The sequence below is a fragment of the Tenrec ecaudatus genome, chromosome 2 (genome assembly GCF_050624435.1).
Source record: "Tenrec ecaudatus isolate mTenEca1 chromosome 2, mTenEca1.hap1, whole genome shotgun sequence".
Taxonomy (NCBI): domain Eukaryota; kingdom Metazoa; phylum Chordata; class Mammalia; order Afrosoricida; family Tenrecidae; genus Tenrec; species Tenrec ecaudatus.
Window position 1 is genome coordinate 190,333,355 of NC_134531.1, and position 27,820 is coordinate 190,361,174.

General features: G+C 50.5%; 1 protein-coding gene across 1 annotated transcript in view; it reads left to right on the plus strand.

Annotated features, from left to right (window-relative positions):
- The first annotated feature begins 3,378 nt into the window (after window positions 1-3,378).
- The window catches only part of HRH2 (histamine receptor H2), a 39,236-nt gene continuing 14,794 nt past the window's right edge, over window positions 3,379-27,820 (plus strand). Inside the window, exon 1 of the mRNA XM_075543213.1 lies at window positions 3,379-3,510. The gene's annotated coding sequence lies outside the window, so the exon portion shown is untranslated. The remainder of the gene's footprint in view (window positions 3,511-27,820) is intronic.

Here is a 27,820-nt window from a genome sequence, read left to right on the forward strand (position 1 = left end):
GCAGTCATGGCCAAAGGCCTGTGGAAAGCCCCCCTCCACCTACTCTGGGAACAGAGAGACACAGTAAGAGGGCAGGGAACCCAAAGAGATGAGATCAGAGAGGGAGACAGTGATCAGAGCATGAAGGGCCTTGTGAAAGTGATAAGTTTCCATTTTACTCCTACTACCACAGAAGCCCCAGTGGCCTCGTGGGCTATGAATTGGGCTGCTAATCGCAAGGACAGCAGTTTGAACCCACCAACCACTCTGCAGGAGAAAGAGGACACTTTCTGCTCTCATCAAGATTGACAGCCTCGAAAACCCAAGTTGTACCCAGGCCTACAGGGTATCTCTGAGATCGAATCCACTGAAAGGGGTGTGTCAAATCACAGGAAGTCATAGGAGAGTTCTAAGCAGGAAACCCCATCGTGTGATTTACATTTTTTTTTAAGAGCTGCTTTGTGGATTGCAGATGAGTAAGACTGAGACCCGGACACCAGCTTGGAGGTTCTTGAGACGAAGGTGACTGGGATTCACGATACTCACCAGAACCTCTTCTAGAAGCTGTGGACTCAGGGCACCAGGGGACCACGTCTCCTCCTCTAGCCCAGCACCTAAGTTCCCTAACGTCTGTCAGTCATCATCACCAACATATTTCCCATATTCATGCCCAACTAAGCCTGCTCCCTATGGCTCTCCTTTGCCCAGCTTCTGAAGAGATGCCTCCTTTCACCCCATACCAGGTACCAGATTCTCTGGGCAACCAGGAGCACCCATTTGACAGGCTACCCCAGGCCACCCTGTTCACCCAACCTGCTTCCCATCGGAGACACTGACACCTGTGCCATTAACACAACACCCTTGAGATTTAGGATGAGGTGTTTTAGGGTTTTTTGCCCTCTGAAGCTCAGAATGCTCATCTGGAAGATGAGCTCTTTATTTTTATTTTTGCCCCTACCCAGAAAGGCTTTCATGAGAGAAGCGCCTTTTCCCAAGGTCCTCCTCTCCACGTCTCTTTCCATATCCCTACCTCCAACCTGAGCAAGCCAGCCCACTTGGGGATTTTCTGAAGTTTTATTGATTTGGTTTTGTCTGTGTTTAAATTCACTACAATAGTTGGTTTCGATGAGCCCTTCTGCCACAGGACCTCTCGTTTCTAGACCTTAACTCCAGCACTGTCCCGGCTTTTCCCCTCCACACTGGCTCTTTCACTTTTATAACCCGATCCCCGGTGGGCTGCTAACGGCAAGGTCAGCAGTTTGAAACCACCAGCTGCTTCCAGGGAGGAAGACAAAGGTTTCTACCCTGACACACCCAGGAACCCACAGACACAGTTCTCCCCTGCCTTACCGGGTCTCCGTGAGCCAGCGTCCACTCGAGGGTAGTGAGCATGGTTGAGTTTGTAGGAGACCGGTGGCTAGGAAAGGACATCCTGTTTAGTAAATCAGAGAGTGAGGCACGAGGAGTGAGAACCCCTAAAGAGATGCAGGAACATGATCGCCGTATAATGGACTCATGCGTATCAAAGATCGGGGTGATGGCACTGGGCTGGGCAAATGTCAGGCTTTTATAGGATATAAGCTGCCCCTAGGGCCAGCTTGAGGAGCCCTGGTGGCAGTAGTGGTTACATGTTGCGCTTCTATCCGCCTGGTTGGCAGTTCAAAACCACCATGCGCTCTGCGGGAGAAAGACGGGGCTTTCCACTCCAGTGAACAGTTCCAGTTTCGGCAACCCACAAGGGGCGCTATGAGTCAGCATGGACTCCATGGCAGTGAATTTGAGAGCCTGAGGGAACCCAAGGTGAAGGGCCTTTCCAGGACTATCAGTTCATGTCCCAGTCACATCGTTCTCCAGGGAGCAGCTGGGAGAACAGCCAAGTGCCTGAACCACTGTGCCACCAAGGCCCCTGCAGTAGGAAGACTGGGGGAGAAAGAAGAGGGGGAGAGAGTGTGGCGTGTGTGTGTGGGGGGGGGAGGTGGGTGTGGGTGTGGGTGGGTGGAGAGTGTGGGGGGAAGGATAGGGTAGTGTGGGAGTGTGGAGTGTGTGTGTGAGTGCACGCGCGTGAGCACGCCCATGTGCGCGCGCTTGGCTTGAGAAAGACAGGCTGGGGTGGGAAGGAGGGGCGGCGAGCGAAAGGAGAAATGGGGAGCGCCCAGAGAGTTGGGGGCGGAGCCTAGGAAGTCGGCGCCGCACTGGGCATCCCAGCCCGGATCCCGAGCGCTGCGGGCGCGGGCAGGCGCGGGAGCCCAGGCGAGCCCGGCCTGAGCCCCACCGGCTGCGGCGGCACCAGGTAAGGCGACCGTCACCTCCTCCCTCCCTGGGCTTCGCTTCGGGTGGGGGCCAGGGCTGGCAGGAACCCCTGCCCGCCGCCGGTGGGCCGTGCCTGACCTTGGCTGATTCCAAGCTTCAGGTTTCTTCCTGGTGGCCCACGAGGGGCGTTGCGGGATCGGAGGAAGCCCTGGTCCTCCTCAGGGCTTGAGGTGCAGGGTAGGGGTCATGTCCCTTTTGCTGCGTTGGCGTGGGTTTGGAAAGTCCACCGCGCCGAAATTGCCCCAGTTTTGCCCGGGTCCGGGCTGGACGGTGACGTTTGGGGTTGGGTCGGGGGTCAGGGCTAGGGGAGGGCGATGAGTCAGTGGGAGAACAGAGTGACTTTCTCTGTTTAAGGAAGCCCAGCAGGGAGCCGGGGATGGGGGTGGGGTTGCCCTTATCTCCGCTGAGACCCCAGGCAGCCAGCTATCTATCATTGGTGTCTGTGATCCGGGAAATAAGATCAGGGACAAGCAGTGCCCTGCCAGGGGGAGCCCACCCTAGAATATTTGATGAAGAATACGCCTGCTGAGTGACAGACAGGGACAGGCAGCTGATCACCGGTGCGGCTGCTAAAGGAGCGCTTTGACCTTGAGCCTGAGAACCTTGGTGTCCTCCGCTGTGAATGGGGAAGGGGCCTGGAAGTGTCCCGATGTGGGGCAAGCACATGGGAACGGCGTGTGCTGGTCCCCAATAGACGGAGTGGCCTGAGCCTCCTGGCTCTGGGCACCTCCTGGGAACCCATTGGTATGCACCAGGTCCTCTCCCTCCTGCTCCCTGAGATGGTCAGTGGATGGATCCGGCTGGCAGTATGGCTGGGCATGCAGCAGGGCCCCCATCCTTGAGGAGCCCAGGAACCCTGCTCATCATTGGCTCTCTGAGACCTGGCAACTCCCAAATGTTGGCATACGCCAGTAAAAATCTTGCCTTAACCTCTCAGAGCCTCAGTTCCCTGATCTGTAAAACAAAGAATTTCTGTGTATATTGGAAATAGTGACTTCCACCCCACCCCTCACCCCCAGTCCTTAGAGGTTCTCATGAAGAAGGGAATAGATTTTACTCATTGACATTTCCGACCCTCAGGTAGAAAGAGCACTGAGTTTAAGAAACGGCATCTCTCAAGCACCTGCTTTATAAAGCACCTGTATAAAGGTACGGCACTCGCGTCACAGTCGTCCTGGAAGCTACCCCAGTTTACAGATGAGACAAGCAAGGCTTACAGAGGTATGTGGTTTCCACACAGGAGCAGTGGGGAGAAGGACCTGAGCCGGATTGGCTCCAGATCGCCTGAGCCCAGGGTGTTTATAATGGTACCGTGTGGCTCCCACAATATGAGTGTTGGTTTCTAGTTCCACTTGTCGTGGAAAAAACTGCCACTTATGACCTGAATACATGAATTGGAAGCGGGGTTAGGCCATTTTTGCCTAGTGCTTTTTGGGGAAGGAAGGTCCAGACTCCGCGACCTATGGGAAGCAGGTATCAGGCCAGTCCGCCAGCTTCGTTTCCTTTTTCCACTACCTTGTCCTGGTAGACTCTTCCCGTTCATCTTGGCATCCTCTAACAGTGCTGGGTTCGCAGGCGTTTTCTGTTCTCCATCCTCAGCTACCCAAGTGGACTCTCCCTGGCCCTCTCCCAGGCTGTGTCTGAGAAGCCGAGTCCAGCTGTGGTCTATCTCCACCAAAGCCTCAAAGATGAGGAAGCAGGATTAAGTGAGAATCCTGCGGATTTAGCACAACCTTGGGAAGGAGATTCCTGATGCTGGGAAAATGGGTATCTTGACCAGAAATGTTTTCAAAGAAGGCAAGCAGTAAGCACATCCAGACAGAATGATGGGACTCAGAAGAAAGCCTCTTTCAAACACAAACATAGACACCAACAGAGATAGCCTAGAGGTACAACCACAGAGGCTCAACTAAGTAATTTATAGGGTGGGGCAGTGAGATTATAGAATAACGTTGGGCTATTTATAAAAGCAAATTATGAAATAAGGGGACTTGCTTGTGGGTGGGTGCGGCAACCTTAAAAAGTCAAGGAAAATGGAATTAAAAGACAATGGAATTTGCCTTCCAACATTTTGAACCCCCCCACCCCACTCACACACTCCAGGGAGCCCCGGCAGCCAGTGGTTAAAGTGCTCAAATGCAACCCCCAACACTCACCAGTTTAACCTCTCTGCTGCTGCGTTGGAGACAGGCAAGGCCACCTGCTTGCATAAAGACGGCAGCATTGCAAGCCCTGGAGCAGTCCTGCTCTGTCGTGTAGTGTTGGTATGAGTCAGAAGTCACTCGAAGGCCATGGGTTTATTTACAAGGGGCTTCAAAACGTTCTTGGATGAAGTCCACTCTCTTTCTATTCACCATGAACATTCTGATGCCCCTGTATGTATGTACTTGTGTGTGTGTGTGTGTGTGTGTGTGTGTGTGTGTGTGTGTGTACCAAACCGCCTTCAAGACAGGTGGTGTGTCTGAGTCCACTGCTGTGGTTAGTATGTCAGCCCATCTCCTTGAGGGCTTCTGTCCTTGCTCTTGGCCCTCTGCTTCACCAAACACGATGCCCCTTTCTACAGATTGGCTTTCCTGCTGACGTATCCAAAGCAAGCAAGTCATAGTCTTGCCATCCTAGATTTGAAGACACATCCTGGTCGTATTTCTTCTAAGACGGAGGATGCATTTGTTCTTCAGGAGCTCTATTCTTCGCAAACCCTAGTTCACGGCATTGATTCTTCGTGGGCCTCCCTTGCTCGTTCCCCAGCTTCTGCATGCTCCCGAGGCAGTAAAAAGATCATGGGGTGGGTAAGGCACACCTCAGTCATTGAAGTGGTGTCTTAGCCTTTGAAAACTGTCCAGAGGTCTTTCTGTAGCAGGTTTCCCCCAGGCAATATACATTGTTTGCTTTCTTGATGGCTGCTTCCTTGACCATTGAGAGAAGATTTCATTCAAGAAGAATGAAATCCTTGACAACTTCAACAACTTCATGTTCTTCTCATGAGCTTTGCCATGATCTTGTTTATCAGTCTAGTTGATGTAGACTCCACTAATATCCCAATTTTACAGAGAAGAAACCAAGAGTCAGATACAGTAGACTGCTTGTCCCTGGTCACAGAAGATTTCAATGGCAGCCATCTAGAGTCAGAGTCTACACTCCTAAGCAGAGTTAGCCCAACAGAGAGAGTCAATTGACATTTAAGCACCCACTGCAGGAACCCAGTGAGAAGGAAGGCCTCTTTGCATTTCACAGGGGAAGAAATAGCTCAATGCTCAACGGCGAGGCCTCCAATGTGCTAGACTGTGTGCTGGTTGCTGAGAACTCAAAACATGTCATCTCTGAGGGCTGCCAGACAGTGGGGTGAGGACCAGCGTGGAGACCAGGTTCGTGTCCTAGGGGCTTTGACATGGGATGTTCACAAACCTTGGAGCCACAGAGGATGCAGAGGGAAAGCTACCCACAGAGGATCTAGTAAAGTGGCTCCAGGTGGACATGAAAGAATTCACCAGGTGAGCTCGACAAGTTAGAGCAGCGCTCCTGGGCTGAGGATAATTTTACCCCTCAGAGGATACTTGATATAGTTGTTGTTACACCCAGGGTGAGAGGGCGTGGGGACAGTCCTGGCATCTTGTGTACAGAGGTCAGGGATGCTGTTAAACATCTCACAATGCCCAGCGAGCCATCTCTGCCCAAGCTATCTATTGAGTACTGAGATTGAGAAAACTGGGTTAGAAGGAAAGGGCATTTCTGAATAGGGACCAGTTCATATGAGATACATACAAAAGCATCCACAAATATTTACTAGGTGCCTACTGTGGGCTGGTTAGCTTTCTCTCCATGACTGTTGGCCACCTGATCTCATAGCTTCTGCTCTGCCTCCACTATGATCTGATCTCCGGAGCAGTTTTGTTTTTTCATAGAACAGCTTTATTTGTGTACCATACAATTCACTCATTTAAGGCGTACCATCCCGTATCATCAGAGTTACGCAACCAGCACTAGAACATTCAATATCAGGAGATCTAACTGTGGAACATTTCCATCACCCCCCCCAAAGAAGCCTGTATCCAGTCATTACTCACCCTCGGCCAACAGCCTGGGCAACTGCTAACCTACTTGGTCTTTCTAGAGTCACCTGCTCCGGATGGCTCATACCCATGGGATCATACGGTGTAGGCGTCTTCGTCTTTAACTTCTTTCTCTTAGCATTATGTTTTCAAGGTTCATTCAGGTTGTCGCGTGGAGCAGCATTTCATTCCTTTGATGGCAGAATCACGTTCCATTGTGTGGCATGGGGATGCCCTGTTATGCCCGTGCACGCTTTAGTTGGTTTGGGCTGTCCCTACTTTGGGGCTATCATGCGTGACGGAGCTGGGGCCCCTTGTGGATGCATTTTTTGTAGCTACGTGTATCCATTTATAAGGGATCTATTCCTAGGAGTAGAATTGCTGCGTCATATGACAACTTTACATCTTACCTTTTAAGGCACTGTCCCTGATTTCCAAAGCGGCAGCAGCGTTTTACATGCCCACCAGCTACACATGAGGGTTTTGTTTCCTCCATCACCCTGCCAGCGCTTAGTACTACCCATCTCTTTAATCTAGCCACTCTCGTGGGTAGGGAGCGGCACCTCACTGCAGCTCTGCTTTACATTTCTCTGATGACTAATGGCGGGGGTTGTTTTTCCCTGTGCCTGTTGGTCATTTGTAGATCCTTGGTGAACAGTCTGTCCGGAGCAGTGTTGTCTTTGAAGCATGTGTGTGCCATGCCCTTCTCGTTTGAGTCCCTGATTCGTGGGGACTCTGAGCGTAATGAGACACAACCCTTCCCAGGCCACACTTTCCACATGCTGGTGTGTGGATTGGCCTCTGGTGACCCACAGGGTCTTCGACACTGACGTCCAGAAATAGATTCTCCTCGTCCACTTAGTCTGGAACTGCAGGAGCCCATTCAGCGTCCTTGGATACACGGGGCTTCCAGTGCTAAGTGGGGAGTGCACAGGCATCAGCTGGGGACAGGACCCTCGGAGATTCCCTTATTTAGAGGGAAAGCCAACTCCACACAAACTCTACAGGGCCCTCTATGACCACACCCTTGCACAGAGCTCTGAATGCGACTCCCTCTCGCTCTTCCCACGGGCTCGGCTCTCCTCGCATGATCTCTAAGCAGCATGCTTTCCCCCTGCTTGGTCTTCTTGCCTTTGCTGTTTTTTTTCTGTCTTATTTGCTTAGCAGCTCTGTCGTCAGCTTCAGAGAGGAACTCGATCTCTCTCCAGGCTCAAGTGCCTCCTAGCCCCTCTCCCGTAGATCTCAAGATTTCCTTTAATCATAGATTATTAGGTGACAGAATCTTTATTAGGCTGGTAAAAAATATACATACTCACACACATATGTGCCTTTGTGTATATATTGTGTATAATATACATACATATAGATGATATGCATGAGGGTAAGTCAAAAGTATTGCTACAGAATCATGTTTGTTGTTAGATGCCATTTAATCAATTCTGGCTCACAGGGACTCTGCACAGCAGAATAAAACACTGGCCTGGTCTGTGCTGTCCCCACAATTGTTCTTGTGCCAATCCATGTCATGGAGGGCCTGCCTGTTCACTGGCCCTCTGCTTGCCCAAGCATGGTGTCTTTTTCTAGGAACACATCCTTCTGACATGTCCAAAGGACAAAGTCTTGCCATCCTTGCATCTAAAGAGCTGCACTTCCTCCAAGACTGACTTGTTCATTCCTCTGTGCCCATTCATGTACCCATGGTACTTGAACTATTCTTCACCAACACCCACATTCAAGGCATCAAATCTTCTCCAATCTTCCTCATTCCTTGTCTAGCTTTCCCATGCATACGAGCTGACTGAAAATGCCATGACCTGGCTCAGGGGTATCTTAGTACAAGTTGTCAAAGTGACATCTTGGCTCTTGAACACGTTAAATGGGTCTTGTGCAGCGGGTCTGCCCAGTGGTCTATGCTGGTTGTTTTCCTAAGTGCTGCTTCCTATGGATGTGGATTTTGAATCCAAGTAAATGAAATCCTTGACAATGTCAATCTTTCCTCCCTTCATCATAATGTTGTTGATTGGTCTAGTTGTGAGGATTTTTGTTTTCTTTATATTATCCATACCAAATGCTGCCATTTTAGGTCTTTCTCAGTAAATGCTTCAGGTTTTCTTTGCTTTCTACACGCAGAGCTGTGCCGTGGGCATATACAGCAGGTTGTTGTACAATACCTCTGAGTCTTCTTCCAACCCCGACGCAACATTCTTCATATAATCGAGCTTCTCAGATGATTTTCTCAGTACACAGATTGAATAAATACAGTGAACGGGTACAATCCCAACCAACCTCTCTCCTGACTTTACACCATCCAGTACTCCCTGGCTGTAGTTGAACGACTGCCTCTGGGTCTGTGACTGGTTTGACATGAACACAATGAAGTGGTTTGGAATTCCCACTCTTGGCAACATCATCCATAGATTGTTGCCATCCATCCCATCAGATGTTTGGGCACAGTTGACAAACCGCCTGCAGCCGTCTGTCTAGTGCTCTCTGCTTTCCCAAAGCCGGCTCACGCTAGCAATGGTACTCGCGCTCCTCACCGTCTTCTGGATCCAGCTTGGATTGTTGATAGATTCCTCTCGGTAGACTGCTGCAAGCACATTTTACTTGAGTGTGATAGTAATATTGTTCAATAATTTGTGCAATCTGCCGGTCACCTTTCTTTGGGACCAATGGCCAGTTTGGTTGGCCAAGTCTCCCAAACTTCTTGGCATAGAAGAGTGAGTGCTTCCAATGCTTCGTCAGTTTCTGGAAACATTTCCACTGGTCTTCCACTAATTCCTGGAGCCTGTTTATTACTACTGCCTTCAGGGTTGCTCGCTGCTTTCTCAGCACCATTGCTTCTTGCTCATGTAAGACCTCTTGAAGTCTTTGAATATTGAGCAATTTTTTTTTTGTACAGTGACTCTGTGTATCCCTTCCATCTTTTTAAAATGCTCCCAGAATCACTAAATATCTCTCCCAAAGTATCCTTCAGTAGGGCAACTCGAGGCTTGGGTTTTTCGGTTTTTGTTTTTCTTTCAGCTTAAGAAACACGGAAGGCATTCTTCCTTTGGGTTTTCTAATTCCAGATCACTGTGTCTTTCGTTTTAACACTTGTCTTTTCAAGCTGCCCTTCGGAATTTTCTGCTCTGCTCTTTTATTGCATCTCTTTTCCTGCATCCACTTTAACTACCTTATGTTTAAGAGCAGGGTCCTGAGTCCCTTCTGACATCCGCTTTGGGCTTTTTCTATCCTTCCTTTTTAGTAAACCTTTGTTTTCTGCGTGCATCTTCTTCTTTTCAATGTTCAAAACACACTTATTTACCTCATTCTGTTGTTCTTGATGCCACCCGACAATGGCACTGGCCTCTGCCATTAGTGCTCGGTGCATCGAATGTGTTCCTAAGGTTTTCTCTAGACTCACGTGGGATATGTTCAAAATCATACTTGGACTCTGCATATTTGCTTCCATTTTCTTCAGCTTTTTGCGAGTGTGTGTGTGTGTGTGTGTCTGTATCCATTTTCCCACTTCATACTCTATAAGTGGGATCACATAGCCCTCTTATGTCTTAATTCACTCTACATCATGCTTTCAAGGTTCATCCTTGCTGTGGCATGTATCCACAGATCAGTTCCCTATGTGGCTGAAAAATCATTCATTGTATGTACAAAGGGACTTTTAAAAAGTCTGCAGGGGGGGATTCCATTATCTTTCACTCCATTTTCCCATAAAATATTTGAAGCCCCTTATTGGTGTCACGCACCGTGTGACCCTGGGTGGACACCAACCCTTTGCACCTCGTCTCCCTCTTGGAGGCAGGACTGGATGACTACAAAGGGCCTTTCTGACTCCCCTCTTCTCCAGTGTTGGCCATGAGACCACACTGGCAGGAGGGCCCGGGCTAGCACTTTTGCGGTGAGAGAAGGGTGGCTGGAGCCAAGTGGGTCACAGATAGGCTTCGGCCTCAGGGCTGACCATTGCCAGCCCCCGGGGACAGTCTCCAGAAGTCTCCAGCAGGTATGATGGGATGGCAGCTATCAGACATGGTAGGCCAGATGCTAAATGGCTCACCAGCCCCAGCAATAACTCTGGCATTGCCCACACTTCCTGAGAGAACAATCTGCCAGCCTCTGCTTCCTGGCACCAGAGCTAGCCACTCATTCATTCAGTCGCTCAACAAATACTTCTGGGGCTTGTGCCCAGTTTGAGCAGTGCCCTGCAGTCCAGGAGATGGTCTCTTGATGTACTGAGGGCAGCAAATAATTTACCTACAGACAATGCCACAAAGGGACAGATGGAGCCCTTACACCATGTGCACACCACAGAGAACAGCGCCCACTCTGGCCAGCCCGGGAGAGGCCGGGAGGGCTCTGCACTGCTGGGTTCAGAGGTGACGGGGAGGGCAGCAGGTAGACAGCGCCCTGGATATTTCAGATGGAGAGGGGATGCGTGCAAAGCACAGACCTGCAAAACCAGGCGTATGGAGGTGTTTGGAGCAATTTGCTTTGGTTTGAGGCCCCAGGGTCAGTGGATGGAGGCCTCAGCACCCCGGTCAACAGCACCCCGATCTAGAAAAGCCCTCCATGCCAGTCTGACAGGTTTGGTGTTTGTCTTCTAGACTGAAGAAGTCACACACAATTTTAGCCTTACTGCTGTGACCCAGATTAAAGGCTCCTTCTCCTGACAGCAAGGAGGCAGGGAGGGGCAGGGAGGGGGAGAGGGGGGCCTGAGGAGGGAGCAGGCTGTCAGGAAGCTAGGCAGGATGAAGGTGCTCCTGTCCAGGTGGGAAGTGAGGAAGGTCAGCACACTGCAGCTGGTGAGAAGGAGGGAAGGAAAAACTGTCATGAGAGACAATGTGCCAGAGGACACAGGGACAGCTGTCAGCCTCCTGTGTCAGGCAAGGCAGGGGAGGCAAAAGATGCTCAGGGAGGAGCATCTTGCAGGAGGCTGGGGTGGGAGGGGAGATGCAGCAGGAAAAAGAGGTACAGAAGAGAGGATGTGGCTTTTCTGGAAACCCTGCCGTCCACAGTCCCCTCTGAGAGTCCCCGCACCTGCTGGTCGATCCGACTAAGTCAGCAATTGAGATCCTAGCTTGACTCCATTCACCTCTGTGCTTGTCAGGAGCACAGCTGTCTCTCCTGAGAGCCCCTGTAATAAGCAGCTCTGGGCCTATCTGGGGAAGCACTGCCTTTTTCCACAGCTTTGTGACCTGCCTGGGCTGCCACGGTTATTTTCTCATCAATTTTTTTTTTAAATAGAGGAGACTTATATGCCCTCCTCAAATCGAGCAGAGGGAAAAGCCCCTGTCAGAGACGCAGAACTGGTGCCCCTGTTGTCAGGTGCTCTCAAGTCAGTTTGGGTTCATTCACAACAATGTGAAACACCACCTGGTCCTGCGCCGTCCCCACCATCGTTCTATCGGAGCCCAGGGCGGGGTCCCTGTGTCAATCCATCCTGTCAAGGGTCTTCCTCCTTTTCACTCACCCTCTCCTTTACCAAGGAGGCTGTCCTTTTCCAGGGACTGATCGTATCTCCAGAGTGTGGGAGACCAAGTCTCACATGCGTGCTTCTAAGGAGCATCTGGCCCTACTTCTTCAGACAACAGGTGAAACCGGAGAAAGCAAGCAGGCTCACTGAGTTCTGCCTCTCACAGGACTCACTGTGTGTATTTTAATTTTTGACACAAAAGGAGGTCAATTATACTCATGGTTCCATAACTTGTACATTTCCTCCTTCCTTCATTTTTTGTAACTTTAGAATTAAATCTCAATGCAGACACTTTTGAATAAGGGAATGTCGAAAAGGCAAACCAAGAGCGTGGGGAGACGAGTCTAGGAGATCAAAGGGGAAAACCAGACTTTAACCATAAAACTCTGGGTTTATCTCCCCCTAATGCACACTGGACCTGCTCTGGGTCTTGACTTTTTTTTTTCCTATTAGGGTTTGTCTCCGAGGTGTTTTGTCATTGGAGGTCACCCTCCTGAAGTTGTGTTCTATGTTCTTCTGTCTTTTGGTGTATGAAACCCAGGATTGATGAACCTCTAGGGACAGCAAGTAGAATATGGGTTTGGGGAGGGGGATAGTATAAGGGAGACGATGTCAGGGAGTCCAGGAAGAAAATAAATGTTTGGAAATGATTGTGGTAGCAATTGTAAGTACCGCTTTATGTGACTGAACTGTGGAATGATAGGATATATATAGATATATATAAAGTCCCAATTACCATTCACAGAAAGTCATTGCCGCCATCCAGTCTTACTTTCTAGGCATGAATTTGAGTTGTTCTTTCATCTTTATTTTCCCTATAAGCTAACGGGATAGGAGCTCAGAGCTATACTCCTTCTTTCTGCACAATTTGAATCCTGGTATTTTCGCTTAAATAAGGAGGGGCTTTGGAAATCCATGAAAAAGAGAAGAAAAATATAATATAATTTTCCCATAATCTTTTCGAAGCCTCTGTGAATAAGAATTCTCTCTCATTATTTCATGGTTTTCCAATGGTGATAGTAATGACTACTTTAATTCCAATGTGACATAATTTATTCCATTATTCTCTTTTTATTTTTTCAAAACATTTTATTAGGGACTCATACAACTCTTATCACAATCCATACATATACATACATCAATTGCATAAAGCACATCTGTACATTCTTTGCCCTAATCATTTTCTTTTTTTACATTTTATTAAGGACTCATACAACTCTTATCACAATCCATACATATATATACATCAATTGTATAAAGCACATCTGTACATTCTTTGCCCTAATCACTCTCAAAGCATCTGCTTTCCACTTAATCTCGCTGCATCAGGTCCTCTTTTTTTCCCCCTCCCTCCCCGCTTCCCCCTCCCTCATGAGCCCTTGATAATCCACAGATTGTGATTTTGTCATACCTTGCCCTATCCGGAGTCTCCCTTCCCCCCTTCTCTGCCGTCCGTCTCCCAGGGAGGAGGTCACATATGGATCCTTGCCATTATTCTCTTGTTAAACATTTGACTCTTATATTCAACCTCGGTAGGTCTACAGTTGGATTTTTTTTTTGTCCCTTTAATATGTTTGGGACTGAGCTGATTGAGCATCTCCAATAAGCCTTGGTATCTCCTGTCCAGAAACTGAACAGCCTGTGTTTTGATTCACCCAGGGCTGGTAGATGGGTCAGGTAAGGCATAGGAGTAGCCGGAGGAAGGCAGGGACCCAGTCAGGGCAATCGTGGTGCCCAATGCTTGGGGACAACATATGGTATTAATGCTTACTAAGCACCTACTGAATGCTTCACCCACTTTTGCCTACTTATTCCTCACAATAGCCGTATCACGAAGGGATTGTTGCTAACTCTGGAGGGCAGTGGTGGTTCGGTAGAACTAACTCCTTCCATGCAAGGGACCTGGGGGTGATTCTTGGCTGGTGCACACCTCATGCACAGCCACACCCGGGGGCTTGTGTGTGGTTTCAGTAACACTTCCAGTCTCAGGAGGACTAAAATCTACTCCCTGAAATCCTAATGGTCCCATCTACAATCAATCATGGGTATGGCTCGGGTCCAAACAGTACTTCCATGGAGCATGGAGCCTTTGTGAGACATGGTTCTCTCCGGTCTTTGGTTAGAGAACCAGAGGCAGAGAGATATGGAAACATTGCAGAGGGACACAACAGAACCTAGTCCAGAGAGCTGAAGAGTCTTGCACTTCACCCCCATGACCCCTTAAACACCCTGGTAGGGATTGAAATCCCCATTCCTTGTGGACTGAACTGTGTCCCCTAAAGTATTGTTGTAGTCAGGTGCTTTTGAGTCAGTTCCAGCCCATTGCAATCCTTTGCACAGCAGAACAAAACACTGCCTGGTCCTGCACCATCTTCATAATTGTTCCTATGCCTGAGTCCATTGCTATAGCCACTGTGTCAGTCCATCTACTTGAGGGCCTTCCTCTTTTTCTCTGCCCCTCCACTTTACCAAGCATGATGTCCTTCTCCGGGGACTGGTCTCTCCTGACAACCTGTCCAAAATATGTAAGACAAAATCTTGCCATCCTTACTTCTGAGGAACACTCTGGCTTTACTTATTCCAAGACAGAGTGGTTTGTCCTTTTGGCAGTCCATGGTACTTTCAATGTTCTTCTCCAGCTCCACAGTTCCAATGCATCCGTTCTTCTACTGTCTTCCTTAGTCAACATCCAGCTTTCACATGCATATGAGGCAATGGAGAGAAAACGGTGGCTTAGGCCAGGCACATATAAAGCAGATTAACCAAGCAAACAGATAAAAGGTCTAAAAGGAGATGATAAGCCACACGCAGGTCATCCAGGAGCAAAAACTCAAAAGAGACATGAACCTTCTAGAACAGATGCAAAGAGAGACCCCTTAGAGCTGCCCACTCATTGGTGATATTTTTGTTACAGAGTTCAAGGTAACTAAGATAGCATTTTCTAGAAGGAGAAATTTGGGCTCCGGGCAAAGTCCCTTGGACCTAATTGTTATGTAGCAGAGCTGTTATTAGAACCCACTGAACCCTGGTGGCATAGTTGAGCTGCTTATTGCAAAGTCAACAGTTCAAAACCACCAGGAGAAAAATGAGGCTTTCTACTCTTATAAAGAGTTACAGACTCAAAAACCCACAGAGGTGGTTCTACCCTGTCCGATAGGGTTGCTGTAGGTCAGAATCAACCACGAGGGCAGTGAATTTGGTTTGATCTTGACAATGACATAAGAATAAGGTTGAAGGCATTCAAATAAGGACGGTCGTAGGTAGAGTTGCCAAACTTCGGGAGAGGCCACAGTAGAATTGGGAAAGGTCAGGGCTCAGTCCCGAGCTGAATTGAGGAGAAGGGTGTTCTGTAGGGTGGTTCCCAAACTTCTCCAGAGCAAGTCCCTGCGAGGTTCGAATCATGTGTTTCCTAATATCCACGGTAGCAGAGCCAAGAGGAAATTGAAGAGAACAGCTCCCTCGCCCAGCCTTTCCACCAATCATCTTTCATCCGTTGCCTCCCCCGACCTCTATTTGTTTACTGGCATATTTTAAAGTAAATTCAAAACCAAGGAACTCTGCTCATTAAGATTCCAGTGTTCATTTCTAGCTAATGAGTTCATGAGCCGTTGCCATCTTTAGGCCCAAGAGAATTACAGAATGAATAATGATTCCCAGTACATTCTGAGGTTGTCTTGCGCTGTGGCATCATGCGAACTCCTAGTGACCCTGTATGACAGCGTAGAGGGGTACCCTGGGGTTTCCTTGACTACAACCTTTATGGGGGTAGACGGAGAGGTCATTTCTCCCTCCAAGCAGTCAGCCTCTGGATTAGCAGCTGAGTGGATATACCCGTGGCTCCCTGGTGTCTTCTGATGCCCAAGCTTAACGCAACAGCTCTGTTCACATCAGAATCCAAACAAGGTCCGTGGGCTACATGTAGATGAGCTACAAACCGAAAGGAATGTTGTGCTTTCATTTCACAGGCTGAGCAGAACCAGGAAGGCTGGTGTGGCCATTGGTCACTTGAAGTCCTTTCCTCGGGAACCTGACTTTTATTAGCTAGGGGAGCAGCTCCCTGAAAATGACAAAGTCCAAAGTCTCAGAGGCCAGACAGGTGGAGAGAGCCAGACCTCCTGGGGTAGGTTCTGGCCCAATGCCTGCTCTCTGCAGACTGAGCAATGTCTTGGTGTCTCTGTGTGTCGATGTCCCGAAGCGAGGCATGGTGTTATCAGTGGTGAAGATGCCTGCACTACAAAAGCCAATGCCACTGGCTGCCTGTCTGTCCTCCACTGCCCCCAGGCTCAGTCGTGGAGCAGACCTTTGTGATTTGTAGAGTTTTCATCAGCTGATTCCCAGAGGTAGAGCTCCAGGCCTTTCTTCCTAGCCCATCTTAGTCTGGAAACTCTTCAGCAGAGATTCAGCATCATGGCAACACAGAAGCCGCCCCTGACAGCTGGGTGGTGGGTGCACATGAGATGCTATGGGTGGGAATCAAACGTTGCTTGAGAAGTGAACCGGGGTGTCTTTCGTGGGAAGGGAGGATTTTATTGTAGAACTTTCTCTGCTCCTGAGACAGCCGTAGCCACAGCGAGAACTCGAAGAGCAAGTGTAAGCAAAGCGTAGCATACTACTGCTATACAAGACATGCCGGTCTCGTGGTGAGACCGAAATACCATCCCCCAGAGCAGAGCGCCTTGCGGGGCTCATGTGCAGCTCTAAGAACGGCTCCTCAGGAGTAGGTGGGGGCGCCCACAGAGTAGTCGTCAGTAAACGCCCACTGGGTGGCTCTGGGGGGGAGAAGAGTTGGCCACAGGAGCCTACAAGCTCTGGGAGGCTCCAGAGAGCCCCCGTGGGCCACAGGGAGGGTATGGCAGACAAGTAGGCCCGGGCCCAGCATGAGGGGTCCTTGCTAACAGATGCCATGATGCAGCGAGCTGCTTCGTCTCCTCACTGGGACTGTCGGGGAGAGGCTACGCTTGACCACTTCTGTGAGCACGTCTCTTACTGTGGCTCCTTGAAGCTTCCCAACAATCTAGGAGCACATTTACATGGCCTTCAGCTCCCAGAGACGAAAGTTGAGGCTCCGGGAGAGTCTCTGGTGACTTCATGAGTAGGATAGCTGAAGATCCTTCTCACCAGGAGATCCTTAACTTCTCAGTTGGTTACAGGAAAAGGAATGACCTCCCCGTCTTTGGGGGTAATCAAAGAGAGGTGGTCTGACAAGTCATCTGATATGCTGAACTTACAGAGTTAGTACACTGGGTGATTTCCTGCTCAGCAGCTTGCCAGAGAACGCTGCAAGAAAGAGCCAAGTTGTAAAGTGGGACCACCTACTTAGACAGAAGCTCCAAGACCCCCAAGCCCACCAGGGACCACTGAAGAGTCTACCATTCTCCCCATAGGCCTAAGTCGGCCCACAGCTTTGACAGCAAAGATCCCAGGGGTCACTTGTTCAAGCCCTTTTAAGACATGCGCCTGTAACACATGCGTACAGAGTTTCATGTGAGTGTGTGGTGCTGTTGGAAGGCAGTACCCCCAGAGCGTACACACGTATCTAGCAAGGACCAACAGAGGTACAGGGATAAGCACAAATGATGCTTTATTACAGGTACAACAAGTGCCATGCAAAACCAAGCAAGGATTCTGACCATTTTGAGAGGGTGAGTTTGGGACAATCAATGCAGGCTGGTGCGGCCAGGGGTCTCTGATTAAGGGGAAGAGAAATTTGGAATTCATACTAGCAAGGGCGCCAGGGGCCAAACCACCTGGTTGCTAAGGCCCTTGGACTCAGTAGGCCAGTGGCCATAGGGTAGATTCCAACTCTGTGGACCCCGGGCCTAGTGAAGCAGGACTGTGCTCCTCGGGGCTCTCAGTGGCTCCGTTCTGAGAGGCAGATCACTAAGCCTTTCTTCTGAGGCACCTCCGAGTGGACTTGAACCTCCAACCTTTCAGTTAGCAATTCAGGGCATTGATTCTGGGCACCACGGAGGACAGGTGTAAGCAGGAGCTTTTTCACGAGGTTCATGCTGCCTGAAATCTCAGGGCCCCTGGTTTCCTAGGCTGCCTCCCTCCATCCCCTGGGTGCCCTGTGCTCTGAGAGCCGGGCTGCAGCCTGGATCCCAGCTCTATAAAGCCCCTGCTGCCACCCACCCTGGCCCTCAGCCCTGCTCCCAAACCCCACACAGCCCCATGCGGGCCTTGCCGACCGCTAGTGCTCCCTGGGGCGCGCCCAGGACTCAGACCATCCGACTGGACACCGTTTTAGGGCTCTGTGCTTCTATCCAGCTGGCAACCCTGATGGCTTCTCGCATCGGAAAGAGTTTCCGAGGGCAGAGCAGCGCAGAGCCCGGCTGAGTCTTCCCTGCGCCTCCCGCAGCCCTGTCGTGCCCATTTGGAGACAGATAAACCGAGCCCTGGGGGCAGAGAGGGCTCCCTGTGAGTCTTTCATTCCCGCCAGCGCACCACACTGGCAGTCCCGTCCATGGGTGCAGGTCTGCTTGTGGTTGTGTTAGTTAGGGAACCGGTTTCAGTGCAAGTTCCAGGTGAAGACCTGGAAGAAAGGCCGAGCGATCTGCTTCCAGATACCAGCACTGTGGGTAATGGGACCCCTGACGGCCGTTCATCAGGATGGTCCAGGACTGGGCAGCGTTTTCCATGACAGCTGACAGCCCGGGCACTCTGAACCTCAGAGCGCTTCCCTGATGCCGAGCAGCTGGCGGAAGGCGCTGCTAGCCAGCTGGCCCCTTTCCACCAGGAAGTTTCCACTTCCTGGGGGCTGGGAGGACAGGGGGGGCGGGGGGGGCGGGGAGGGGGTACTCCCAGCCGGGGAACGCAGAGAGGGATTTGGGCTGCCAGAGGCACAGGCAGACACAGCACCATGCAGTGGGAAGGCTCGCTTGTTCGTTCTCTTCAAGGTTGTGTAGAAGAGAAAGTCTCAGGCAGGCACTCAGACGTCTCCAACACCTGCCAGCCAGCGCCCCTTTTCTAACCGACAGAGGCTCCAGTGGGGTCCTTCGGGCCAGCAGGGACTTGAACCACGTCGGCTTGGTTTGCAGGGAGATCATTTTCAAAGTGATGAGGCAGTGGTGCCTCAGTGGTAAAATCCAGACCTCCATCGGGAGACCCAGATGCGTTTCCCAGCCAGCATACCTGAAGCACAGTCTCCACCTTCTGACCATGGAGGCCAGCACTGGCATGCCGAACAGATTTCTGAGGGCTACAAGACTAAGACAGACTAGGAAGAAAAGCTAAATAAATTACTTCGGAAAAGCAGCCGATAAGAGCCCTATGGACTGCAGTGGAATGGATCAGCAACCAGTCCAGGAGAAGTGGGGTGTACAGGATGAGGCAGGATACAATTTCCTTGTGCATGGAGTCACCATGAGTTAGGGACTAATTTGACAGCAACTAGGGAGCCCTGGTGGCTTAGTGGTTACACGTGAGACTGCGATCTGCAGGATCAGCTGCTGGAACCCACCAGCTGCTCTGAGGGAGAAAGACGGGGCTTTCTACTCCCATGAAGAGTTGCCGTCTGGGAAACTCAGAGGGGGCAGCTCTACTCTGTCCTCTCGGCTACAAAGAGTCGGATAGGCTTGATGTAATATGTTTGGTTTTTTAGAGGGGCGCTAGGAGTAAAGTCACTGTGGCACTCTGCTGACTGTCGTGGGGTGCATTTGGACACCATCTTTCTGTACCACAACCGCACAATTGCCCTGGCTGTTTCACGGAAGCTCCAGGCAGGACCCAAAATGAGGCCAGAGGCAGGTAGGTGGAGGGGAGTTGGAGAGTGAGGCTGGCAGAGGACTAAGTCAGATAACCAGTGCGTGCAAGTGTTCCTGGCAAGTGGTAGCTGTTTGCTGTCGATATCGTTCAGGTGACCTGGCTGGCAATTGCCTGCAAGAGCAAGCTGTACTCTGGAAGGGCAAGGCCTTCATGGAGTGAGAATGAGGGCCAGGGAAGCATGGGTGGGGGGCAAGAAAAAAGTGGGGAGGGATGCTTTCCTGCTGCTGATGATGACAATGATGATGGTGGGGGTGGAGATTATGATGAAGACAAGTGTGCTGCTGGTGATAGTCATGGCCATGCCAGTGGCGAAGGTGGTGAAAGTGGGGATTTTGCTGCTGGTAGGACAGGCGGTGATGAGAGTGGAGGTGGTCATGCCGGTGAGGAGGAGGAAAGCAGTGGTGGTTATAACATGGGTGACAATGGTATTGATGACGATGGGTCCACTTGGAGGACCTGAGACGCTGTTTAACTTAGAGGAGTAAACACCCAGGAGGACATGGTGTGCTGAGAAAAGGAACTTGGACTTGCTCTCCAGGACCTCCGAGTTTTTCAAGGATCTATAAAAATGACCACCAACTGGCCAATAAAATAGCAACAACAAAGCAGACCCCAAAGGCAAAAGGCAAACCACAAAATTGTAAACTTTTAATTGAGTGTCTCCATTATTCCAGCTCATTTAAGGAACCAGTGTCATACAAACCCCATTGGCTGTGGAATGCGCATGTATTTTGTGATGCATTTGTTACGCACGGGTGCCCAGCTGTTGAAGAGGGAGTGTGTCCGCAGCCGTACACAAATGTCTTTTAATGTGCCTGATTGGCAAACACTGTGTCAAGTAGTGAGCGCCCATTTATGGGCTCATGCAGCCAGAGCCGGGAGGACTGTCTCTCTGGGACAATGGAAAAAGGGATCCAGAACACAGTCACTCCCATGCTTCCTTTCTATCCATAGCCCTCCTATTTCGTTATTTGTAGAACTTGTGTTTCCTCCTCCCATACACACACACACACATACACACACACACCAGTTGTCATCCAGTAGACGCCAACCAATGGCAGCCCCATGTATGTCAGAATAGAACTGTGCTTCATATGGTTTTCAGTGCTGAAATTTTGGAAGTGGATAGCCAGGTCTTTCTTCTGCGGTACCTCCCTGCAGGTAGTAGTTGAAAGAAATCTTTGAGAGATTTGAAGGCCCTGTCCCACTGAGGACACTGTGAGCCCCACAAAGGGCACAAACACGGCAAATCAGAGTCTCATCAAGTGCTCAGACCCTAGATCTGAATTCCTAGCTCAGTGCCCTTCCCTCCTCAGTTCCCACCACCCCACCTGTTACCTCTTCTCCCTGGAAGTTCTGCTCCTGACCTCTGTGCCTCCTTACAGACCCAAGTCAAGTCGCAACTCACCCAGGAGAACCACGGTAGGACTTTCATTGCTATGATGCCTATTTTTACCATTCATTTAGCCAATCCAATAAATATCAATTGAGTCCCATTAGATGCCTGTCAGGGAGCAAGGCAGGGCAGACCATCGCCCTGTGTAGTGCTCATTCCAGTAGGGAAAGACCCAGAGTGAACAAGCAGACCTGAGAAAAATACCAGGGAAAACATGCTAAGCAGAAGAATGAATCCGAGGCAGGGCAGTGAGAGCCCCGTGGGGTAGAGTAGATCTCAGTTTTACAAAAACATGTGCGCCCACTACATCCAGGGCTGGGCAACCCACAGTGGCAGGAAGCAGCTTTTGGTTGCCAGGGGTGGGAAGGGAGACAGAGAGCAACTGCGTAATGGGTGAGGGCTTCCTTTGGGGGTGAGGCTACTGCTGAGAACTAGAGGTTATCTTTGCAAAAACACTCTGAGGGTGCTGCAGACTTTTTGGATGACTAGTTTTAAGTAACGTGAATTTTACCTTGATGATAAAAGCGCTTTTAAAAAGTGAAGGAGAAATAAAAACTCTCTCAGACAGACAGGAACTGGGGCAATTTGTCCAGCTATGGGTTCATGGATCCCACATGGATCTGTGGCAGAGGCTCCTGGCTCAGCCATGAGAAGCAGCTCAGTCAGAACTAGTGACTGAGCTGGACTGAATTAAATGTGCAGATGGGAGCTCACCGACGATGGAATACAACCTGGTTCAAAGCCCTGCCTGCCTCATTGTCTGCTGTGTGGTCTTAGCAAGTGACTCAACCCCTTTGAACCTCAGTTTCCTCTTCTGTCAAGTGGATATAATACTCCTGCCTGGCACATGGTAGGCGCTCAGTAAATGGAAGTGTTTGGTGCCCAGGCTCTGGTCTGGGCCCCCTTCCCCCTCACTCTGATTGATACCTCATGATGGCGGTCATCCCAATTGGCGTCCGCTCTGATCCTGCGACACAGCTCTGGGCTGACAGATGCCCATCCCAGGGGCGAGAAGGACTGCTCTTGTCTAGAATCACCTCGAATTCGACCTTAATGTGACTGTTTCCCTACGCGGAGGGGCCCCACTAAGGGCACTGCTTGCCTGCAGCAAGTTGCACTTGGACATAGAAGCCCAAAGTGCCCTGGCTCTGGAGAAATGAAGGGGCGGGGGAGGGAGGGAGGAAGGGGGACACTGGCTGAGCTCTCGCTAATGAAAGGAGCCACAGCAAGAAATCCTTTCAGGCCATTAGGGTATTCACCAAATGCCCAGCCCCCACGGGGGTGGAGTTAGAGATCTGCTACCCCAAAGAAGGCGGTGAAGCGCGTGCACTGCACTGCACATGCGCCAGGGACTCACACCACCCAGGACAGGATAAACCTGGGTTCAAATCTTGACGTCTCCACTTGGCCTGTCCGAGCCTAGGTCTCGCATTTGTGACATGCAGAACATACGGATCCCTCTGTCACCGTGTTGTTTGTGGTAGGGTGTTAGGCTCCAGCTCAAAGGGACCCTCTCTCTGTACAGCGGAGCGAAGTGCTGTCAGGACCTGCGCCATCGTCATCATTTGCCATGCGTCGTAACAAAGATTAAATGAGACAAGTGTCCAGGGGAACAGATCTGGCCTGGAACAAGTGTTCTAGATGCTATCGTGTGCCAACTTATCCTTATTGACAGCTGTCTGGTATCCACCCAGTTCCCTGAGTAACTGGGGACCTGTTGGTTGAACCTTCGATGGCTCCCTTATTGCTTTTAGAACTAAGTTCACACTCCTGCGTTTTCCTCCTGAGAATCAAGTGGGGAGGCTGAGGGCCGGCGGAAGCCAGATGCCTCCAGGTGTGTAAATGCTGCTGGCTTTGTTCTAACCCTAGAAGGGAGGATGACAGCAGGATTCGGGTTGTTGATTCAAACCCCTGTGTGCATTTTCACCATGAGGGAATGATTGGGTGGCGTGCTTTATGTGCATGCGGGTGACTTAGAGGACCCTGGGCTTGGGGTGGGGAGCCTTTTACAAAAGGACGTAGCAGAAGGAGGCCTGGCGGTATGGAGGTTAAGTATTCTGCTAATCAAAATGTCAGGAGTTCAATCCCCCAGCCGTGGCAAAGAAAGAGTGATGGTCTGCTTCCCAGGAGCAGCTCCCGCCTCAGAAACCACACGGGGCATCCCTGCTCTATGCGCTATGAATTGAAGTCAACGCGATGGCAGTCAGTTTGGGGATTTAGCAGCATAGACCTGGAGCCCTGACCCACCGTGCCACTCTCTCCCACCGTGAGCATGAGCGTACCCTCGGCCCTCGTTCCTCTGTGCGTTCTGCCCTCTGCCCTTCTCCCCACTGCACTATCTGTGTGGACTTGGAATAGGTGGCACATGCCTCCACTGACAGGGACTCCATTCTGAAGATACTAGGGCACAGGGTAGAACCGCCTCTGTGACTTTGCCCGGCTGTAACTCTTCACAGGAACAGAAAGCGTTGTCTTTCTCCCGGATACATCCATGAGATAAGAAATTTCAAAAGAAACTTCCAAAGAGGGTATGGTGAAAATAAGTCTCTGTCACCTGTGCCCTGATCCCCCACCCCAGCCCTCCAGCTTCACCCCCCTCCCCAAACTGTCTCTGGTGGGCACTTTTCCACAGTGTCCTTCCTGAGAAAGTCTGCCTGGCTCGTGGAAACATGCAGAACCACCGGTACCCCTACCCACCCCACCCCCATACACACAGACCGGGACTTCGAAAGTACCTGGGAAAAAAGAAAACATAATCTTTACATCCCATTTTCCATGTGGTTTTTGAAACCCCTAGTGTATCCCCTTTTCATACCACACCCAACACACTTGTGCAGACCATCTGGTCCCAGCCCCCAGCCCAGACCCCTGAGATCCGCCCTGTTGCTCTCAGGCCGCCGTGTGCACCAAGTTCAGCTCTGAGTACTACTTCTGCCCTGTTCTTAGTGTTCGCTACTGCAGGCTGAGATCAGGGTGCTGGCTGTGTTGGCTCCTTGGGAGGTTTCGAGGGTCAGTCTGTTCCATGTCTCTCCGAGCTTCTGGTCCAGCTGCCTCCCACCGCGGTGTCTGCACCCCTTCCTTTTCATAAGACAGTACTCGTCGGGTTGCTGCGGCTGCCGTCAGCCTCCATCCAGATGGCTCTGACTCGTGTTAGCTCCATGATTCCGAGAACGAAGCACTGCCTAGCCCTGCTCCATCTTTCGAGAGTTGGCATGCTTCCGTCTGCTGTGACAACTGCTGTGTATTTGGAGTGCCTGCCAGTATAGACGCTTATCTTCCAACACTCCACTGGGCAGTGTTCTGGTGTGATTCATACAGTTTTCACTGGCTCATTTTCAGAAGATCACCAGGTCTTTCTTCCTAGTCTGTCTTAGTCTGGACGCTCCACTGAAACCCACCCACCATGGGTGACCCGATGGGCATGGGAACACCAGCGGCATAGCCCCAGAATCACAGCAAGTCTCGAGCCTCCACAAGTCAACACACTTACAGAGAGTCGGTGGCATATTGACTTAGGACCCACCCTACTCGGATAGGACTTCATGTTGATTTAGCCGTAACATCCTCAATGACATAAACAAGGTCACCTTCACCAGCGGTTAGGATTTTAATTGATCTGGGGTGGGGGCAGGGCACAATTAAGCCATAGCACTTGGGTATCCCTAGAATCCATCACCGTGTCTGTGCCTGGAAACCACTCAGTACTTGTGTCTTGTGTAACAGATGCTCTTTGCTGACTGGGCAGCTTTGAGCAACAGTACACATAGCACGTGGCGAGAACCTGGCACGCTGGGCAACGTTCTCAGCATTTTCCACGCCTGCACCATCTTTATCTTCTCATATAGCCAGCGAGGGGGAGTGCTCAATAGTCCCACTTCTAACTGAGGAAACCGAGGCCCAGGAGCCAAATTAAAGGGTCTGAGCTGGCAAAGCTATGAAATGACGGTGTGAGAATTGGAGCCCACTCTGTCTAGCATCAGTGTTCTTGCTAGGAACCCGTGGCAACTCCCTGCACTTACCCAAGTTCCCATTTTATCTACTGAGGACCAAGTTAGCTCCTTCATGAGGTCACTGTAGACATGCCAAGCACATGTTGTTGTTGTTGTTGTTGTTGTCCGGTGCCATAGAGTCGGTTTCAACCCACAGTGACCCTGTGCATAGCACCGCTCTGTTCTGGAACATTTCCACAATTGTTCTGTTTGACTTTGTTGTTGCAACCGCTGTGTCAGTCCCCCTCGTCAAGAGCCTTCCTCTTTCTCGCCGCCCTTCAACTTGACCAAGCATGATGTCCTTTTCCACGAACTGGTCTCGACTGACCACAAGTCCCAAATATGTGAGACAAAGGCTCACCATCCTTGCTTCTAAGGAACATTCTGACTGTACTTCACTTCAGACAAATCTGTTCATTCTTTTGGCGGCTCATGGTACTCTCACTATTCTTTGGCCGACCACAGTTCAAATGCATCGATTCTTCTTTGGTTTTCTTTGTCCATGTCCAAATTTCACATACACATTAAGCGACTGAGAATACCATGGCTTAGGTCAGACACACCTTAATCTTTAAAACAACCTCCTTGTTTTCCAGCACGTTTATAGGCCTGGTGCAGCAGATTCACCCAATGCAATGCATCATGTGGTCTCTTGACTGCTGCTTCCATGAGTATTGACGGTGGACAGTCCTAGACAGCTTCAACCTTTTCTCCATTGTTCATGTTACTCATTGGTCCCATTATGAGGATGTGCTTTGCTTTACACTGAGTTATAATCCATACTGAAGGCTGCCATCCTCGATCTGTATCAGCAAATGTTTCAAGCCCGCCTGACCATCAGTAAGCAAGGAGGTATCATCTATCTGCATGCTGTAGGTTGTGAATAAGCCTTCCTCCACACCAGATGCTGAGCTCTTCTTCCTGGAGCCCAGCCTCTCCAATGATTTTCTCAGCATCAAGGCTGAATAAGTACGGTGTGAGAACACAACCCTGACACACACCTTTCCTGTTTTTAAACCATTGAGCCCTGGTGCTGTCGTGCTGACGCATTGGGTTGCAGTTCACAATCACCAGCACACACCTCTGTGGGAGAAAGACTGGATGTTCTATTCCCCGAACAGCTCCAGTCTCGGAAACCCATGCTGGCAGCTTGTGCATGGCCAGCCCCTCATGTGGCTGAGAATGGTGTTTTGGGAACTGAAGTCACAACTTTATTTCACTTTTCACTGAAAAAGGAAAAGAAAGAATTGGACTTCAAATTGAAGAGATTGGTTTTTCTTCTAGTTCACCAGGGCTTTCCGGAGAACTGTCTGGGAGTTTAGGAACACGCAGGTCAACGGACTGACCTGAAGCAGCATTGTTCTTGGGTGTTGGTGGGTGAAAAGCAGTGGGGGCAACGTGGTGGTGTCAGGTGAGCCTGGGTGGCTTCCAACTGCTCAGGTGGTCCCCGACTCTGCGCTCCCTTTCCCCTGTGGTCTGGAGCAGAGTGGAAGAGAGAGGGCTAGGATGTTCTGGGTCTCGCTGCCACTTGCTTTCTGGAAAACTCATCCCACAGTGGGTCACCGAGGGCAGCTGTGGTGAAGGGGACAGTTCACTGTGGACCAGAAAGCTCAGAGCTCGATCCCGTGGGTTCAGAGAGCCCCCTCTTTCCTCTCTGCCCTAGCAAGCAAATAGATGGGTGCAACTGGGAAATAGAAATGGAGGATGGAGCCACTGCCTCCGGAGGGCATCCTGCAGGAGGTGACAGATAAAGTTCGGGCTTGAAGGAAGGCTACAAAATCACCATTCATGCGAGGCAAGAAGGGCATTCTAGGCAGTGGGAACAGCACAGGCAAAGCACAGAGTGAGGAAGAACTGCCTCTTTTCAAAACCGTGAGGAATTCAATGCTACTGCTGTGCTCCCCCAAGTGGTGTCCCAAGGCACTTGGCCGGCAGGAGCCCAGCCTGAGGAGGGAACTGGGATCTGGTCATAAAGAAGCTTTGAATGGCAGGCCAAGAATCTGCGTTTCCAAGACAGTCAAGGCTGAGATACTCAGTAGGCAAATGACCACAATGGATTTCCCTGCTCAGAGACCCCCATGAAGTCGATGTCAATTCTACCCTACAGGACAAGGTAGACCTACCCTGTGAGTTTCTGAGACTCTAACTCTTTCTGGGAGTAGAAAGCCCCACCTTTTCCCCCAGAGCAGCTGGTGGTTTCCAGCTGGGACCTCAAAGTTAGCTGCCCAAGGCATAACCACGAAGCCACGGTGATGGGTGAGATGTGCAGCTGCGAGCACACTGAGGCCTAACCTGTGCTTACTGACTCTGGGGAGTCCCGGGGAGGTAGGAAGTGAGGCCAATGCTGGGTGGCACGCTGCCATCCGTGATGACTGTGGGTAAAGGCAGGAGCCTTCCTGGGAGAGCAGGCGGGCTAGGGGGGAGGGCCCTGAGTTCCTGTGAGCAGATTCTCCAGGAAGTGCCTTTCCAAAATCTGGGAAGGCAATGATGAGAAGATGTAAGAGGAAGGGATGTGAAACCTGGAAGTTTTTGCTGCCTGATGGGAAGGAGAAGCCTTTTAACATGAATTCCCTATGAATCTCATGTCCGATGCAAAGAGAGCAGTAGCGAGAGGTGTGGCGGAGACTTGTTTCACTTGAGAGGACAGCTGGGCAGGATGCAGTGTCCACCGTATCACGTTCTCAACTGTCTTTCTGTATTGAGGAATGCTCATTATAAAATGTTGGTGGACAGAGATTGACTTTTACATGTCCTGATACCCATCTAGCACATTGAATCCCAAGGTCAACATTAGCTTAGGCTTCCAAGTTGGGGAAACTGTGTGTGTGTGTGTGTGTGTGTGTGTGTGTGTGTGTGTGTACGT